Source organism: Callithrix jacchus, chromosome 7, assembly GCF_049354715.1.
Source record: "Callithrix jacchus isolate 240 chromosome 7, calJac240_pri, whole genome shotgun sequence".
NCBI classification, from domain to species: domain Eukaryota; kingdom Metazoa; phylum Chordata; class Mammalia; order Primates; family Cebidae; genus Callithrix; species Callithrix jacchus.
The window spans coordinates 37,370,371-37,387,268 of NC_133508.1; the positions used below are offsets into that span (position 1 = coordinate 37,370,371).

Below are 16,898 nucleotides of genomic sequence, written 5' to 3' on the forward strand. Positions count from 1 at the left end.
ATGTTTTTTTTTTTTTTTCGTGTCAGATGGTTAACATGCTAATGTCATAGCAAGGCTCAAGGGTGGCATATCCCACACATATGCATCAACATCAGACATCACATTAGGAACTACGAAAGGATCTCCAGGGGAAAATCTTTGGACAAATCTTTTTATGTGTTGAGATGTTGGTCACCACCTGTGGAAGTCTGCTCTGCAGACCCTGACTTAAGGACGAATTAATGAATGCACTCTCTGACATCATTGCAGTGTTTTAAGTGGGCTAGGAATGACCCTTGGCTGCTTTTAGAGGGCAGAATGCAACCAATCAACCAAGACTCCCTGTTCATCCACACATTTATTTCCTCAAGATTTTACAACAGAGATTCTAAGTTAACACACTTGTGGATAATTAACATGGTTAAGAGAATGGTTTTATGACTGGTAAAAGCATTAGGTTCTGGCCCAGAGTAAATACTAGTAACAGGTCATTCCCATTTGATCTTCCCTGGAGAGGGCCACCTAGCACAAAATTAACTTGAGTAAACAGAGTGAGGATAAATGGGTGTGGGGTAAGGCCTTTGATCAGACTCTACCTCTTTCCTATGCTAATGTTAATGAGGTGGCTGCCTTCAACCTGCCTTAATAAAACCTTTTGGTCTTTCAAAGGTTTGAGACTATAATCTATAACTTTCCTTAAATATTATTTTGCCAGCCACCCCTAGTGAATAGCAACAATGTGTTGTTGGGTTCCATTTGATAGATTTTGTCAAGGACTTTTTGCATTCATGAAAGATATTGATCTTTGTGGTTGTTTTTGGTTTTGTTCTGGTTTGGTTTTGGTTTCTGTTTCCTTTGTGTGTGGGTACCATCTTCATCTAGTTTTGGCATCAGGATAATACTAGCCTCAAAATTAGTTGCAAAGTGTTCCCCATTCTGTTTTCTGGAAGAGTTTGCATAGAATTGCAATGAATTCTGTAAATATTTGGTGTAATTCTCCAGTGAAACCACCTGAGCTTGGAGAGTTTGTGTTCAGAAGCTCTTAATTAAAAATTTTATTTCTTTAATGGTTATAGGATGATTCAGGTTATCTGTTTCATCTTGCCTGAATTTTGGTAACTTATGATTTTCAAGGTATTTCAAGACCCGTTAGGGAAGTGGAAGTTGCCCTGATTGTCTTCTGCAAGAGACCAGCTTGGGTATTCTGAGGGTGATGTTTATGGTATTTGCTTAATACTCTTTAATCGCTGCAGGAGCCTTTTTGAGAACCCCTGTTTTATTCCTGATGTTGTTGGTTTATGTCCTCTGTTTTTATCTATGTCTTCAAATTAATTAGTTTTGTTGATTCTATTCAGATAAGCAGATTTTTGTTGCATTGATTTTCTCTGTTTTTCTATTTTGAATTTTACTGACTTCTGCCCTTTATTATTTTTGTTCTGGTTGTTTGGGGGCTTAGTTCATTCTTTTTCAAATTTGTTAGATTCTTGGTTTATCTTTTTGAAATTTCTCTTTTTTTATTTCTTTCTTTTCTTTTTTTTGAGATAGAGTCTTTCTCTGTTGCCAGACTAGAGTGCAGTGGTGTAATCTCCATCGTTCAGGTTAAAGCGTTTCTCCTGCCTCAGCCTCCCAAGTAGCTGGGACTACAGGTGCACACCACCACACCCAGTTAATTTTTGTATTTTTAATAGAGACGGGGTTTTACCATGTTGGCCAAAATGGACTTGATCTCTCGACCTTGTGATCCACCTGCTTCAGTCTCCCTAACTGCTGGGGTTACAGCTGTGAGCCACTACCCCTGGAGTATCTTTTCTCATTTCTAATGTGAGTATTTAGTGCTATAATTTCCTTCCTAGAACTGTTGAGCTGCACTCCACAAATGTTCATATGTTGCATTTTACTTCATATTTCCTTTGGGTCTTCTTTTTGGCCCATGCATTATTTATAAGTATGTAGTTTTAATCATCGAGTATTTAGACAGTTTTCTCTTTTTCTATTACAGATTTCTAGCTTGACTACATTATGTTCTGAGAACATATTCTTATGACTTGAATGATTTTAGATTTGCTGTGATTTCTTTTATTGCCCCAAATGTACTTTGTCTTGGTAGATGTTCTGTTGCCTTTAAAAATGTGTGTATTTTCCTACTGGGGAGTGGGGTTTTGTACAGGTGTCAGATTTTGCTGGTTGACTGTTCAGATCTTTTGTAAATCCTTGCTCCTTTTCTACCTAGTTTTACTCTGTCACTTAGGCTAGAGTGTGCAGTGGCACAAACATGGCTCATTGCAACCTTGACCTCCTAGGTTCAAGCAGTTCCCCTGCCTTAACCTCCCAAGTAGCTGGGACTATAGGTGTGTGCCGCCACACCTGGCTAAATTTAAAATTTTTTGGAGAGATGAGTCCTTGCTGTGTTGCCCAGGCTCAACTCCTGGCCTCAAGTGATCCTTCTGTCTTGGCCTCCCAGAGTGCTAGGATTACAGGTTTGAGCCACTGTGTCCAGCCTCTGCCTAGTTTTAATAGTTGCTGAGAGGAGGATGTTGGTGGGTTAATCCTATTGTCACTATGCAGTTGTTATAGTCACTTCCTTTTCACCCCATTGGTGAAGGAGGGGTTTCTGCCCTAAAGTATAGGAGATGGCTGAACACAACACCTGGTGTGAATGGATGAGATTGACAGCAGTGTTTTTGTCACATATACCCACAGCTTAAAGGAGGACACTGCATGCCACCCAGAGTCAGATGGGCACTGTACTCAGTAGCAGAGTGAGGGCTGGGGTTGGGGGAGGCAGGCAGGCTTGATAGTAACAGGAACACACAATGACCATTGGTTCCCAAGGGGTTTGTGGTTGGCTTGTTTGAATAAATTCATGGGCTGGCAAACAGGTGAAGTGAAACTTGTTAGGCTGAGGTGCAGCTGCTCTGGCTGATAAAAGAACTAGCCTGGTTGGGAACCTTTCTGCTGGGTGGTGGCAGGGTAGGGGCTGCCTGGTAGAAACGGAAAAACCCATGGCTAGGCCTTTGGAACTCTGTGAGGCTCAAAGATGTCAAGGCAGCATAGGAAATGTTAGATCTTAAAATTCAGCAAAGACCCTCTCCAGCTCTGGTAAATTATTTTGCTCTGAAGTCTACTTCATGAGATATTAATATATTCATTCCTGCTTCCTTAAAAAATTAATGATTGCATGGGATATCTTTCTCCATTCTTTTACTTTCAGCCTACTTACGTCCTTAAGTGAGTTGGAAATTTCTTATGAACAGTATCTAGTTGGGCCATGTGTTTATTATAGCTGTGCTCCCCATCAGTCTGTCTTTTGGTTTATTGAGACCATTTATATTTAAGGTGCTTATTGTTACATAATTGCTTAAGTCTGATGTTTTAATTATTTGCTTTGTTTTCTTTTTCTTTCCTTCCATCTTGATTTATTTCTGTATAATGTTGTGTGTATCTCTTTGTAGTCTTTTTTTTTCTCTTTGTATAGTCTTAAAGTGTTTGCTCTGGATCTTACAATATGAGTATTGTAATATAGCAGTCTACTGGTACCAGTATTTACCTCTTCAAAGTCTGGAAACCCATCTTCCATTTAGGTCTCGTTACCTTTTCTGCTTTTGTAAATCGCTGGCTTGAATATTAAGTGGTGGTATAGTTTTTGTTTCAGCCATCAAATGTGATTTTAAGAACTCCAGATTGTCTAGTGTATGTGTCCACATTTCTGGTCTTTCTTTTGTCCCCCCTCCCATAGTACCATATTCATCCCTTCTGCATAAGAACTTTCTGTAGCCATTTTTTTTATTTTTTTGTTTTAATTTTTTGTATTCTCGAAGTAACAGCAATATTTAGTATTTCTAAATTTACTAGTGATGAATTTCTATATTCTTTTCCTCTGACAATGTCTTTATTTCTCTCATTTCTGAAGGGTGGTTTCACAAGATATAGAATTTGTAGCTGACAGTTTTTTTTAAGTAGTTGAAAATATGTCATTTCCCTCTTGCCTCCATGATTTTAGAGGCAAAATACACTGATATTTGAGTTGGCATGTCCCTACAGGGACATTTTTGCCATTTTTCTGACATTTTTGGTCTTGTTTTTAGTTTTGAAAGTTTAATTGGTGTTGCTTTCTTTGGTATACTTTGAGATTTGCTCAGCTTCTTGAATCTGTAAGTTTTCTATCTTTCACCAAATGTGGGAAGCATCAGGCATTAGTTCTCTACGTGCTCTCGCAGCTCTGGTCTCCTGTAAGACTCTGATAACATAAATGTGGGGTCTTTTGTTATTGTCCCACAGGTCCATGCAACTTTTGTTCATTTGTTTTCAGGTTATTTTCTCTCTATTGTCTAGACTGGGTGAATTCTGCTGATCAGGCTTTATGTTCTCTGATTCTGTCCTGTGTCATCTCCACTTTTACTCAATAGAGTCCATCCTGAGAGATTTATTTTATAATTTATGTTACTGTATTTTATATTTCTAATTTCCATTTGATTCTTCTTCATTCTCTTTGCTGAAGTTTTCAGTTTTTTGTTTGTTGCCATGGGATTTGTTGTTGCTTGTTGAAGCATTTTTATACTGGCTGTTCAAAGTGATGAATCAAATGGTTCAAGCATCTGACTCATTTCAGTGTTGGTGTCTTCAGTTGTCCTTTCACATTAAAATTATTATTTTCTCAGTGGTACAACAGGTGATATTCTCTTGATTCCTACACATTTTGGTTATTCTGTTAGAAAGCCTATGTAATTTTCTTAATTTTTGCAGGCAGTTCTCCTGTTTAGGTTTAGTATGTAGGTCCTGGTCTACTTTGTGGGCTGTGATTCCAATGACAATTTAATTTCAGAGCCTTCATGGTGCCATTTTGGTCTGTTTGGTTTATCTGGTATCACTGGGACTCTCCCACCAGTCCCTGCTAGTGCCCACCTGAGGGAACAGGGGAGCTGCCCCAGGCTGGGCCACCTGCTACAGCTAGGTGGGTGGGGCATGGTGGTTGTCTTTGTGTGTGGAGCTGGTTTTTTTGTGGGGAAGATTGCCTTTGTCCTATGGGGGATTAAGCCTGCCTGCCTTGCCTTCTGTTGCTAGGTTGGGAGTTGGGAAACAATGGGCCTAGGTCACCCTCCTGTTGGATGGGGTCCAGGGAGACACCTGGCCACTATGCATTCCCCAGTGCTAGAGTCCCTCGGCAGCCTTTTTCTGTCCACATTTCAGAATTCGCCATTGATTATCTCTTGTCTACTGTTTCTAGAGTTGAGGTTACACTTCTTAGTCAGGAGGGAATAATGTGTTGTCTTCTCTACCAGAAGTCCTTAGTGGTGGTTCTGAGTTGTAACTGTGCTAAAGGAAGAATTGGCATATTGGTGATATCGTGTCTTTCTTTTCAAAAAGGGCATATCATTATTCCATAGACAATATTTACAACACCTACTTCCTTGGGTTGAAGAGTGTGGTTAAGGCAAGGAAAGTACTTAAAGCAGTACCTGGTGTGGAGAGAATTTACTAGTGTTGGCGGTGATGCTATTCCTTTTGTCCTTTGGTAGCTTATTAAAGCTTTTCTTTTTTAAAAAACTGAAGTTCTGCATATTTCTTGTTAGGTTTATTCCTATTTTATCCTTTTTTGCTTTTGTAACAAATAGGAGCTTCCTATCTGTTATATCTTCTACCTGGTTCTTTGGCTCTTATGTGAAAATGTTTTAGTAGCCTTTAAAATGTTGCCTCCCAAATGAGTTTTAACTTGTGTATTTCTTTTATTTCTTTTCTTTTCTTTTTTTGAGACAGGGTCTCACTCTGTCACCCAGGCTGAAGTTCAGTGACACAATTATGGCTCACTGCAAACTCTGCCTCCCGGGCTCCCAAAGTGCTGAGTTTATAGTCATGAACCACTGCACCCAGCCTTGCTTGTCAATTTCTTTTAAGACTGGGACCTTGTAATCCCAGCACTTTGGGAGGCTGAGGCAGGTGGATCATGAGGTCAAGAGATCCAGACTATCCTGGTCAACATGGTGAAACCCCACCTCTACTAAAAATACAAAACATTAGCTGGGCATGGTGGAGCATGCCTATAATCCCAGCTACTCAGGAGGCTGAGGCAGGAGAATTGCCTGAACCCAGGAGGTGGAGGGTGTGGTGAGCTGAGATCATGCCATTGCACTCCAGCCTGGGTAACAAGAGCAAAACTCCATCTCAAAAAAAGAAAGAAAGAAAAAAAAGAGTGGGACCTATTGTTGAGCTCAGTGCCCCAAACACAAATAAAGAAATGAATGAGTGAATGAGCTCTTCCCATGGATTTGGTGTGGGTTGGGGCTGTACTCTTGATCTAAATGCTATGTTTTATATAATCTAAGATTTCCCCTAGGTGTATTACACGATTGTGTTGTATTGAACTTACACTGAGACTCTTTTTCACATATGCTGGTATCAGCATGGGGGTTTTCTATTCACTCTTTGAACTGTTCGTTTGGGGGGACACAGACCTATGTCTCTCATCAAGAGCATCCATTGGCCAGGCCCAGTTGCTCATGCCTGTAATCCCAGCACTTTGGGAGGCCAAGGCAAGTGGTTTATGAGGTCAGGAGTTCGAGACCAGCCTGGCCAATATGGTGAAATCCCATCTTTACTAAAAATACAAAAATTAGCCAGTCCCAGTGGTGGGCATCTGTAATCCCAGCTACTTAGAGGCTTAGGCAGGAGAATTGCTTTGACCCGAGAGGTGGAGATAGCAATGAGCTGAGATTGTGCCACTGCACTACATTCTGGGTGACAGATCAAGACTCCACATCAAAACAAAAATGAAAACATAAAAGAATGTCCATTATCTATACTGGAAAAACTGAGATTTGCATTTTGACATGAAGTGTGGAAATGCAACTCAGGTCCATTTTGTTTACCTAAACAGATGGCAAAATACTAACTGTTTTATGAAGCATTCTTGAGTGCAAAGTTCTGCCTCTGTCTGTAATGATGGGAACAGTAAGAATGAGCCTTGGAACATAGAGCACATTGTGGACCTGTGGCGGGTGATACCAGTGGCACATACATGCCTGACTCACAGAGCAGCCTTTGGGTGTTCTTTTCCAGAGGAGCTCTATGGTGACTTTGAAGACTTGGAAACAGGGGATGTGCACAAGGGAAAATCAGGCCCCATTACTCAGGTATGATTTTGCTATGACTGGCTGTTCTTGGTCATTGTGTTCTGAGAGAGGCCCATATGGAGAAATGCAAATCTGACTTGTGATGTGTGACAATTGCAGTCTGGCTGGATGAATGGATTCCTTCCTAAGAGGTCAGTTTGTGGGGACCATAGAGAAGCTTTCTTGTTTAGTTGTTAAGTTTTGGATGACACATACTACTGCTTCTTGCTAGTCATTTGCCAAGTCCCCTGTGATTTTTCATTCATGGAAGTCTTAGCTCCTTGGGGTTACATTCCACCATTGCCATCATTGTCCTCTTCTTAAATTTGATTGTCCTCTTCTTTAAATTTAAATTTAAAACAACAAAGTCCCTTTTCCCCCTGATATTTCTTTAGATCAGGGTCTGGGGGCACCTGGGTAAGGGATATGTCTGCTATTTTTATTCCAGTGTGTGTTCCCAGCCAGCTTAAAAAATGGAAGCTGATTGTAAAGCAGATGTAACCACTTCCTGTAGCAGTACCAAGGTATTCAGAGACAAATGTATTTTGTTTTGTTTTGTTGATAATGATAACAGATTCTTGCTAAAATTTTTGTTCAAATAAAACTTTAAAAAATCTAATGTTTAAAGAAAAGACCTTCATAAATGTATACACAATTTTTTATTCTGGGAGTTTAAGAATGAAGATGTAGAGAAAGAAGTTAAGGAAGAAATTGACTCCAATGAAGAGGAGAGTGCCAAGAAAAAGCATTTGGATAAGACAAGAAAATTGAAGGAGATGTTTGATGCAGAATATGATGAAGGAGAAAGCACATATTTTGATGATCTTAAAGGAGAAATGCAGAAACAAGCACAGGTGAGAAACCTCGGTTCCTCTCAGCCATCAAGACTGTCATAGCACAGGAATCTGACTTTGTTTGGGTCTCTGCTTCCTATCCTGCTTGTCTGCTTTTCATTTGGACTCTGGGTAGAGATGATGTGAATGTGTTTATTCCTGCAGTGAGCTCATTGTTTTTGCAGTCAGAAGATCACGGGAAAAATATTCATACCTATTTTATACCAAGAATTAGGAAACAGAAATGACTAAGACTTGGTCTTTGCTTTTGAGACATTCACAGTGTAGTGATCTGAGACAGTGTTTGCTTTAGTGCAAGCATTGGCTGCCTATTCCGATCGCTGCTCCCTGATTTTAATGGCAGGTGATCAGTGGCCCTTGTGGCTTATGGACACACCAGAGTTCCCAGGAGGAGTGCTCTGAAAACTCACCCTGGTCAGAGTTCAGAAGGACATGTGGAGTGTAAGGTCAGATGTGGAGATAAAGGGAGGTGGTGTGGCTCTCCTGCCTGGAGGTGCTGAGCAGGCTGTTGGAGGTGGTGATCTCATTCTGAAGGAGACACACAAATGTGTGTACAGTTGATGGTGAACATCTGAGTTCCGCCTTGTTAGTGGCTCCAGGAGTACGTCTGTAAGCTGGAACAGATTAGGTATACAATTTGTTAAAGGGAGTTGAAAGGCTCTGCTCAGCCTAGGTTTTCATCTAATCAAAGAACTGTCTCCTGATTAGGTATTAGCTTAGTGGTTGCAAGTCTGCATTGCCCTTTGACAGACATGAATTAGCTAACTCTGAAGTCTTTGCTTCACACCATTTACAATTTTAAATGACCTAGAGCCTGTGGGCCATTGTAAAAAACTAAATTTTTCACTCTGAAATGAGAGTCCTTGGAGGGTTTTGAGCAGAGGAGAGACATGCACGTAATCAGATCACTCTGACAAGAGATCATTCGGGTGGCACAAACCAGAGGGTTGGCCGTAGAGATGAGACAAAGAGTTAAACCGGATATACTTTATTTGGAAGCTGGGTCAGTAGGATTTCCTGGTGGACTGAATGTGGGGTGTGTGAGAGGAAATGAAGTTGACAACTGGAAGTTCCTGGAAGGGTGGATTGTTGTAAGTTAGACAGGAAATGCTCTATGGATGTGGCTTTGGGAGGACGATGTTTGGGTCATGCAGACAAGTGGAGTGTCGGGTCTAGAGAGAGAGGACTGGCTAGAAACTTAGATGAACAGCTCTCAGAATGTAGATGCCACATAAAGCTGTGAAGTGACCAGGGAGTGAGTGCAGAGTGAGGGGGAGGAGCAGGACTGGTGTGGGTGAGAGGGGGTGACTGCAGTGGTGAGGCTTGAGAAGTGCCCAGGAGGGAGAAGCAGTGTGAGCATGCTGGCATGCAGGAGGCCAGCTGTACACTGAGGTGACACATTGTTCAGATCCCACTGCCATGGTACTGTGGTCAAGGCAGAGTTGGCCACTGGAGGAGGGGTGTGGAGGCCTTCAGGAATCTTGGCAAGCACCACTTTTCATGGATGTAGGAGAATGAAGCAGAGGAACTGGAGGCTGTAACTGCAGAAAACTTTTGTGGGGTTTTGCTGCAGAGAGAAGCAGAGAAATGGAGCAGTTGTTGGTGGAAGAAGTGGAATCAAAAGGTTTTGCAAAAAGTGAAATAACAGAGAAGAGCCGTTGGAATAAAGTCCAGGAAGAGTGGATGGTGACTAGTAAGCAAGTGATGTGTGGCCCTGAGTGGAGGCATGGACAGATCATCTGTGCCTGAGCTGCCTGTAGAACTCTCTGTTTTCATGGAGACACACATCTGTGCTTCCCAATATTGTAACCCTAGCTGCAGGTTGATAAGGACCACTTCCAGTGTGACTAGTGTGACTGAGAAACTGCATTTTAAATATTATGTAATTGTAATTAATTTTAATTTAAATAGCCACACATAGCTTTCCTATGGGCTAAGTCAGAGCTCTGATAAGGCTGGATATGGGAGGAAACCCTGGTAGAGGGTTGACTGTGGAGGTTCTTTTGGGTTTGGATGAATCAGCAAACAACTATCAGATAAGTGATGGTGAGGGAGGTGTTGGGTGTTTGAAGACAGGGGAAAAGTGTGAAAGAATTGCTTGTAGAGAAGGAAAGAAGGTGTGGACTGTGGACGTTTCCAGTGTTTGGGCATGCAGGGCTCCACAGAGTTGTCTGCATTTGCTGTCCCTTGGAGCTGCAGGGAAGAAAACAGTTGACACATTCTTAGCAGACTGTAGAGGTAAAATGTGTAGTAGTTGTTTGTTTGTTTGTTTTTTAGATGTACTCTTGCTTTGTTGCCCAGGCTTGGGTGCAATGGCATGATCTCAGCTCACTGCAACTTCTATCTCCTGCGTTCAAGCAATTCTCTCACCTCTGCCTCCTGAGTAGCTGGGAATACAGGCACACGCCATCACGCCCAGCTAATTTTTATATTTTTAATAGAGATAGGGTTTCACTATGTTAGCCAGTCTGGTCTCAAACTCCTGACCTCAAGTGATCCACCCACCTCTGCCTCCCAAAGTGCTGGGATTATGGGCATCAGCCACTGTGCCAAGACAAATGTGTAGTATTTTTAATAGGTTAAAGCCTACATAATTCTGTCAACAGTTCTTTACTTAGAAGTTGCTAATTTGTTCATGTTAATCTTATGTTTATTACAGATAATGTTTTTTTCCCTGTCATGTATAGCTGAACCATGCAGAATTTGAGGATCAAGATGATGAAGCCAGAGTTCAGTATGATGGTTTTGGACCTGGGATGTACATCTGCGTCAAGATTGAAAATGTTTCCTGTGAATTTGTGCAGAACTTTGACCCCCCCATTACCCCATTATCCTGGGTGGCTTGGGCAACAGTAAGGGCAATGTTGGATACGTGCAGGTGGGTCCCTTTGCTGTGTATTTGGTGCCTGAGACTCTGTGGATTTCCCCTCCATCAGTCATCTTACCCTTTCTTCCCCTCAGATGTGTCTGAAGAAACATCACTGGTATAAGAAAATCCTCAAGTCCCGAGATCCAATCATATTTTCTGTAGGGTGGAGGAGGTTTCAGACCATCCGACTCTACTATATCGAAGATCACAATGGATGGCAAAGGCTTCTAAAGTACACGCCACAGCACATGCATTGCGGAGCAACCTTTTGGGGTAAAATATGACTACAATAAGTTGCTTGTTGCCGAGGTTAAACCTTACAGTCTGCATCATTACAGCTTTGTGCTTTTCCTTTCATGAAATTCTACTCCTAAGATTTTTCTCTTTTCTGGGGAGGGAAGGTAGTTTGGAGTATATAGGTAAATTTGTATCCAGATGTAAATGTAAACCTAGAATCTAAAATTAATGGTTTGCTCTATTTCTTTTTTTCCTTTTCCTTTAAGGCCCTACCACTCCACAGGGAACTGGTTTCTTGGCAATACAGTCTGTCAGTGGCATGATGGTAACTAATTTGGATAATTTCTTCTACAGACTGGTTTGAGAAATATATCCTGATTGTGGGTTATTATGTACATGAGACTTTAAGTTGAAGATTACTCACTTTTTGTAATACAAAGTAAATTTCCCTTTGCTTTTAATCTTCCTACATCCTTTTCAGTAGGGTGTGGGAGTATAGGAGGGGAGGATTATGGTACTGAAGACATTTTCTATTTATGTGCATTTTTTGGATGTATTTATCTAAGCAAGTACTTAAGCAGTGCTCACCATGTGCTAAGCACTACTGAGGTTGTGAAGAGCTGTCAGAGACTAGCCAGACATGAGGCTCCCTGTGGCCATGCTGGAGTAGCAGTCTGTTCATTCCATTTTCATTTGAACAGTCAAGTCAGGCAGGGCAAGGTTTATTGGTCCTATTTAATAGAGAAGAAAGAAGAATAGTGAGCAGATGGAATAGATCCAAAGTTTAATTTCCTAAACATTGCAACTGCTTTTTTCTTTTCCATTTCATTCCAAATAGATTATTTATTTTTTATTTTGAGATGGAGTTTCACTCTTGTTACCCAGACTGGAGTGCAGTGGCGCGATCTCGGCTCACTGCAACCTCCACCTCCTGGGTTCAGGCAATTCTCTTGCTTCAGCCTCCTGAGTAGCTGGAATTACAGGCATGCGTCACCATGCCCAGCTAATTTTTTGTATTTTTAGTAGAGACGGGGTTTCACCATGTTGACCAGGATGGTCTGGATCTCTTGACCTCATGATCCACCCATCTCGGCCTCCCAAAGTGCTGGGATTACACAAATAGATTATTATAGTGGAATTCTGTTCCTCTGAAATCAGTCTCAGGAAAGTACTCAAGTAATCCTTTTTCATTGTTGTTGTTTTGTTTTTTTGAGACAGAGTCTAACTCTGTTGTCCAAGCTGGAGTACAGTGGTGTGATCTCCACCGACCACAAACTTCATCTCCTGGGTTCAAGCAATTCTCCTGACAGCCTTCCAAGTAGCTGTGATTACAAGTACACACTACCATGCCCAGACAATTTTTGTATTTTAGTAGATACAAATATGGGGTTTTGCCATATTTTGGCCAGGCTGTTCTTGAACTCCTGACCTCTCGTGATTCACCCACCTCAGCCTCCCAAAAAGTGTTGGAATTACAGGTATGAGCCATTGCACCCAGTCTTAAGTCATCCTTGTTAGGATGACTATACTCCTATACTCCCACACCCTACTGAAAAGGATGTAGGAAGATTAAAAGCAAAGGGAAATTTACTTTGTATTACAAAAAGTGAGTAATCTTCAACTTAAAGTCTCATGTACATAATAACCCACAATCAGGATATATTTCTCAAACCAGTCTGTAGAAGAAATTATCCAAATTAGTTACCATCATGCCACTGACAGACTGTATTGCCAAGAAACCAGTTCCCTGTGGAGTGGTAGGGCCTTAAAGGAAAAGGAAAAAAAGAAATAGAGCAAACCATTAATTTTAGATTCTAGGTTTACATATTGGATATGAACATTTACATCTGGATACAAATTTACCTATATACTCCAAAATTTGGCTCACCAATTTTAAAGTTTTGTATTGCTTTTATCAAACCACTGGGTTGCAAGTTCAGATGGTCTCTCTTGGTTTTCTTAGCTATTGTAAATAAAATTCACTTTGGTAATTTATTGTGTCACATAGAATTGAAGTTTGTCTTTTGCTGATATTATTCCTATTTTCAAATTTTGGGGTTCCTGTTAACCTGATTTCTGGATAGCTGCCACAGGAATTGTCCTCGATCTGGATAAATCCATAAAAATTGTGAAGAAATTAAAGCTAACTGGTTTTCCATATAAAATTTTCAAGAACACTTCATTTATTAAGCTCTGTATCTAAATATTCTCATCTTTATAAATGTCCACATTGTTTGAGAAAAGGAATGAAATACTAAAATATGGGCCTCATGTTGTTAGAAATGTATTTGAAATTTTTTATCAGCCTCATATCTTCTTCGTTTGCTCTCTATATTCTGTGTTACTTATGCTCAAAAAAGCAGTAGTAACAGCTATTTAGGAATTGAGGCTATTACTCATGACTTCCATGTGAGACTGCTGCAGAACTCATATTGACAATACATCATTTTATCCACTGGGTTTTATTTTCTACTTTTTGGATTCATGTTAAGAAAGGGAAAGAAATCACAAGTTTGTCTAACCATTCAGTAGGAAAATAGACAAAGCATTTGCAGACAACTTGGCAAGGGTACAGAGAAATGGATTTACTGGTTTCCAGTATCTGAGGAGAATAGTTTGAGCAGCATTTATTGACAATTTCCTTAGTGGGGATGTTTCCATTAAAAACACAAAGTTATTAAGATCATAAAATATTCTTGCAACATAAAGTAATAATACCACTGGCATTTATCTTACTGTTTTTATGTTCTAAGTGCATGCACCTGAGTAAAAGGATCTGGGCTGTGGTCCAGTCTGAGAGATGTCAGCAAAGGCTGCCTAGGCCAGTTCAGTTCAGTAAATCCCTCTTTAATCTTCTCTTCCACACAGACAGCAGTGATGAGCATGCCCATAAACCCACATGGTTATTCTGGGAAAAATGAAATGGTTGTATTATTTTTGAGGTAGTAATTCAACTTTCAAGGGCAAGTACAGTTTGATTATTTTATCACCTGTCAGTGCATTGTTTTTGTTCTTTAACCAGTGATGTATGTTTCAGATAAGAAGTAAAGCATAAAGTATATGAGCATATAAACATATAAAGCATAAAGTATAAAGTATGTGTGTTTTTATCTTGCTATGCCTGTAGTGAATGTTTAATTCTGCCTTGGAAGTGGCCAGATTTGAAGGTGCTATGATTTGAACTGTCAGTGGGATAAAAGGGCAGATCAAGAAAGCGCTCCGGGCTCCAGAAGAAGCTTTCCAGGCCAGCTTTGAGGATAAGCTGCTGAGCGGTCAGTGTCTAGTGTGGTGTTCAGGGAAGGGCACTACCATTCATGCTTGACTTCTAGCCAGTGTGATCAGAAGCTAGAGTCAGGTCTCTAGAGAGTTGAGCAGCTCCAATATTAGATCTCCCAGTTGTATGCGGTGTGCCCATGCACCTTGTGTCTGCAGCTCCCTGGTCACAGCCAGTAACAGTTCTGTGATCTATGAGAGTAGTTTTCTTTTCTTTTTTTTTAAATTGCATTTTAGGCTTTTGGGGTACATGTGCAGAACATGCAAGATAGTTGCATAGGTAGACATGTGGCAGTGTGACTTAACGAGCTTTCTCTTCACATACTTTGCCACCAGGTAAAGAAGTTTGGAGTGCAGCTTTTTTTCTTTGTTTCTTTGCAATATGGATGTGAATCTTCTTTTGAAAATGTTAAAGTAAAGTACCTCTCTTTTCAGATATTGTGTTCATGTGAACTTGGTATTCGATTTCAGTCCCAGCCTTCTATAACCCAGTAACATCTTTGTTGAAACCAGTGGGTGAAAAAGACACCTGGTCAGGAATGCGGACCACAGGTCAACTCAGGCTCACCCATGGCAACAGACTAAAGGCAAACAAGGACTCTCTGTATAAGGTAGCAGTCGTGTGTGTGTTAGTGCAGATGCAGCCTGTGCTCTGCAGACAGGGAGTCACATAGACATTTTTCTATAATGTCTTACATGCTTTGAATGTTCAAGTATAAAGTCTAACATTGAATTTGACTGAACAGTTGTATATTCCAAAATGGAATATTTTGGAACAGAACATCAAAAAGTGGTAATAGTGTTTCTTTCTTGATTGAAGACAAACTTTTCTTTTTTAAAATAAATTTTATAGCCCGGCATGGTGGCTAATGCCTGTAATCCCAGCACTTTGGGAGGCCAAGGCGGGTGGATCATGAGGTCAGGAGATCTAGACCATCCTGGCTAACACAGTGAAACCTCATCTCTACTAAAAATACAAAAAAATTAGCTGGGCGTGGTGGCATGCACCTGTAGTCCCAGCTACTCGGGAGGCTGAGACAGGAGAATTGCTTGAACCTGGGAGGCTGTGGCTGCAATGAGCCAAGATCTCACCATTGCACTCCAGCCTGGGCAACAAGAGCAAAACACCATCTCAAAAAAAAGAATTATTTTGTATATTTGAGGTTAACCACATGATCTTAAAGGATACATATAGATAGTAAACTGGTTACTATAGTGAAGCAAATCTCACATAGTTACATTTTGTTGTGTGACAGGAACAGCTAAAATCTACTTATTTAACAAAAATCCCAAAGACAATACATTTTTATTAACTGTAGCCCTCATGATGTACATTAGATCTCTACCTTGTTGATCCCACATGTCTGCTGCTTTGTACCTTTTATTGTACATCTCCCAGTTTTTACTGGTCATTTCTTATTTGGCCCATTTTTTCAACTGGCTCGTTTGTCTGCTATTAAGTTGTAAGAGTTCTTTACCAGTTTTTGGATATTAATACTTTATTAGGTATGTGGTTTGCAAATATTTCTTCCAGTCTGTAGATTCCCTTTTCATTTTGTCAGTTGTTTCCTTTGCTGTTTGGAAGCTTTTTAGTTTGGAGCAGTCCTCCTTTTTTTTAAATGTTTGCATTTGTAGCCTCACTTGTGGTGGGAAATCCAAAAAATTATGACTAAGTCCAATGTCAAGAGGCTTTCCCCTTTTGTTTTCTTCTAGGATTTTTATGGTTTCAGGTCTTATTTGGGTCTTTTATCTGTTTTGAGTTGATTTTTGTGTATGGTATATGATCAGGATCCAATTTTATTCTTTTGCATGTGAAAATCCAGTTTTCCTAGCACTATTATTGAAGAGACTGTCTTTTTTTTTCATTGTGTTGTCTTGTTTGCCCTTGTCAAAAATTAGTTGACAGTGTATGCTTCGATTTATTTCAAAGGTCTCTGTTCTATACCATTGGTCTGTTTTGTTTGTTTGTTTTTCTGCCAGTATCATACTGTTTTGTTAACTATAGCTTTGTAATACAATTTTAAATCAGGAGGTGTGATGGATCCATCTTTTTCTTTCACAGTAATCTGTTGGCTGTTGGGGTTTCCTGTGGTTCCATATGAGTTTCAGGATTGTTTGTTTTGGGGTTTGTGTGTGTGTGTGTTGTTTCTGTTTTTGTTTTTATGAGATGAAGTCTCACTCTGTCACCCAAGCTGAAGTGCAGTGGCATGACCTCGACTCACTGCAATCTCAGTCTCCCAAGTAGCTGGGACTTCAGGCACATGCCACCATGGCTGGCTAAGTTTTGTATTTTTAGTAGACACGGGGTTTCACTGTTGTCCAGGCTGGTCTTCAACTCCTGACCTCGTGATCTGCCTGCCTTGGACTTCGAACATGCTGGGATTATAGACGTGAGCCAGGTTTTTTTTTTTTTTTCTGTTCTCTGAAGAATGCCATCAGAACTTTGATGAGGATGATGTTATATCTGTATATTTTCTTTGGGTAGTGTGTACATTTTAGCAATGTTAGTTCTTCTGATCCATAAACATAGGCTATCTTTCTGTTTGTTCATTTCTAAATTTCTTTCATCAATGTTTTATG

General features: G+C 40.4%; 1 non-coding gene and 1 pseudogene across 2 annotated transcripts in view; one reads left to right on the plus strand and one right to left on the minus strand.

Moving 5' to 3' along the window:
• LOC100895136 (ribosome biogenesis protein BMS1 homolog) overlaps positions 1-16,898 on the plus strand; it is a 95,927-nt pseudogene that overhangs the window by 19,179 nt on the left and 59,850 nt on the right. The window contains exons 7-14 of the transcript XR_013520434.1: positions 7,033-7,106; positions 7,763-7,939; positions 10,627-10,817; positions 10,901-11,081; positions 11,312-11,370; positions 13,114-13,237; positions 14,174-14,317; positions 14,754-14,929. The product of XR_013520434.1 is annotated as a ribosome biogenesis protein BMS1 homolog (transcript). The remainder of the gene's footprint in view (positions 1-7,032; positions 7,107-7,762; positions 7,940-10,626; positions 10,818-10,900; positions 11,082-11,311; positions 11,371-13,113; positions 13,238-14,173; positions 14,318-14,753; positions 14,930-16,898) is intronic.
• On the minus strand, positions 21-122 carry LOC118143527 (small nucleolar RNA U13). Its single transcript, XR_004727728.2, has one exon. It is a non-coding gene; the product is annotated as a small nucleolar RNA U13 (small nucleolar RNA).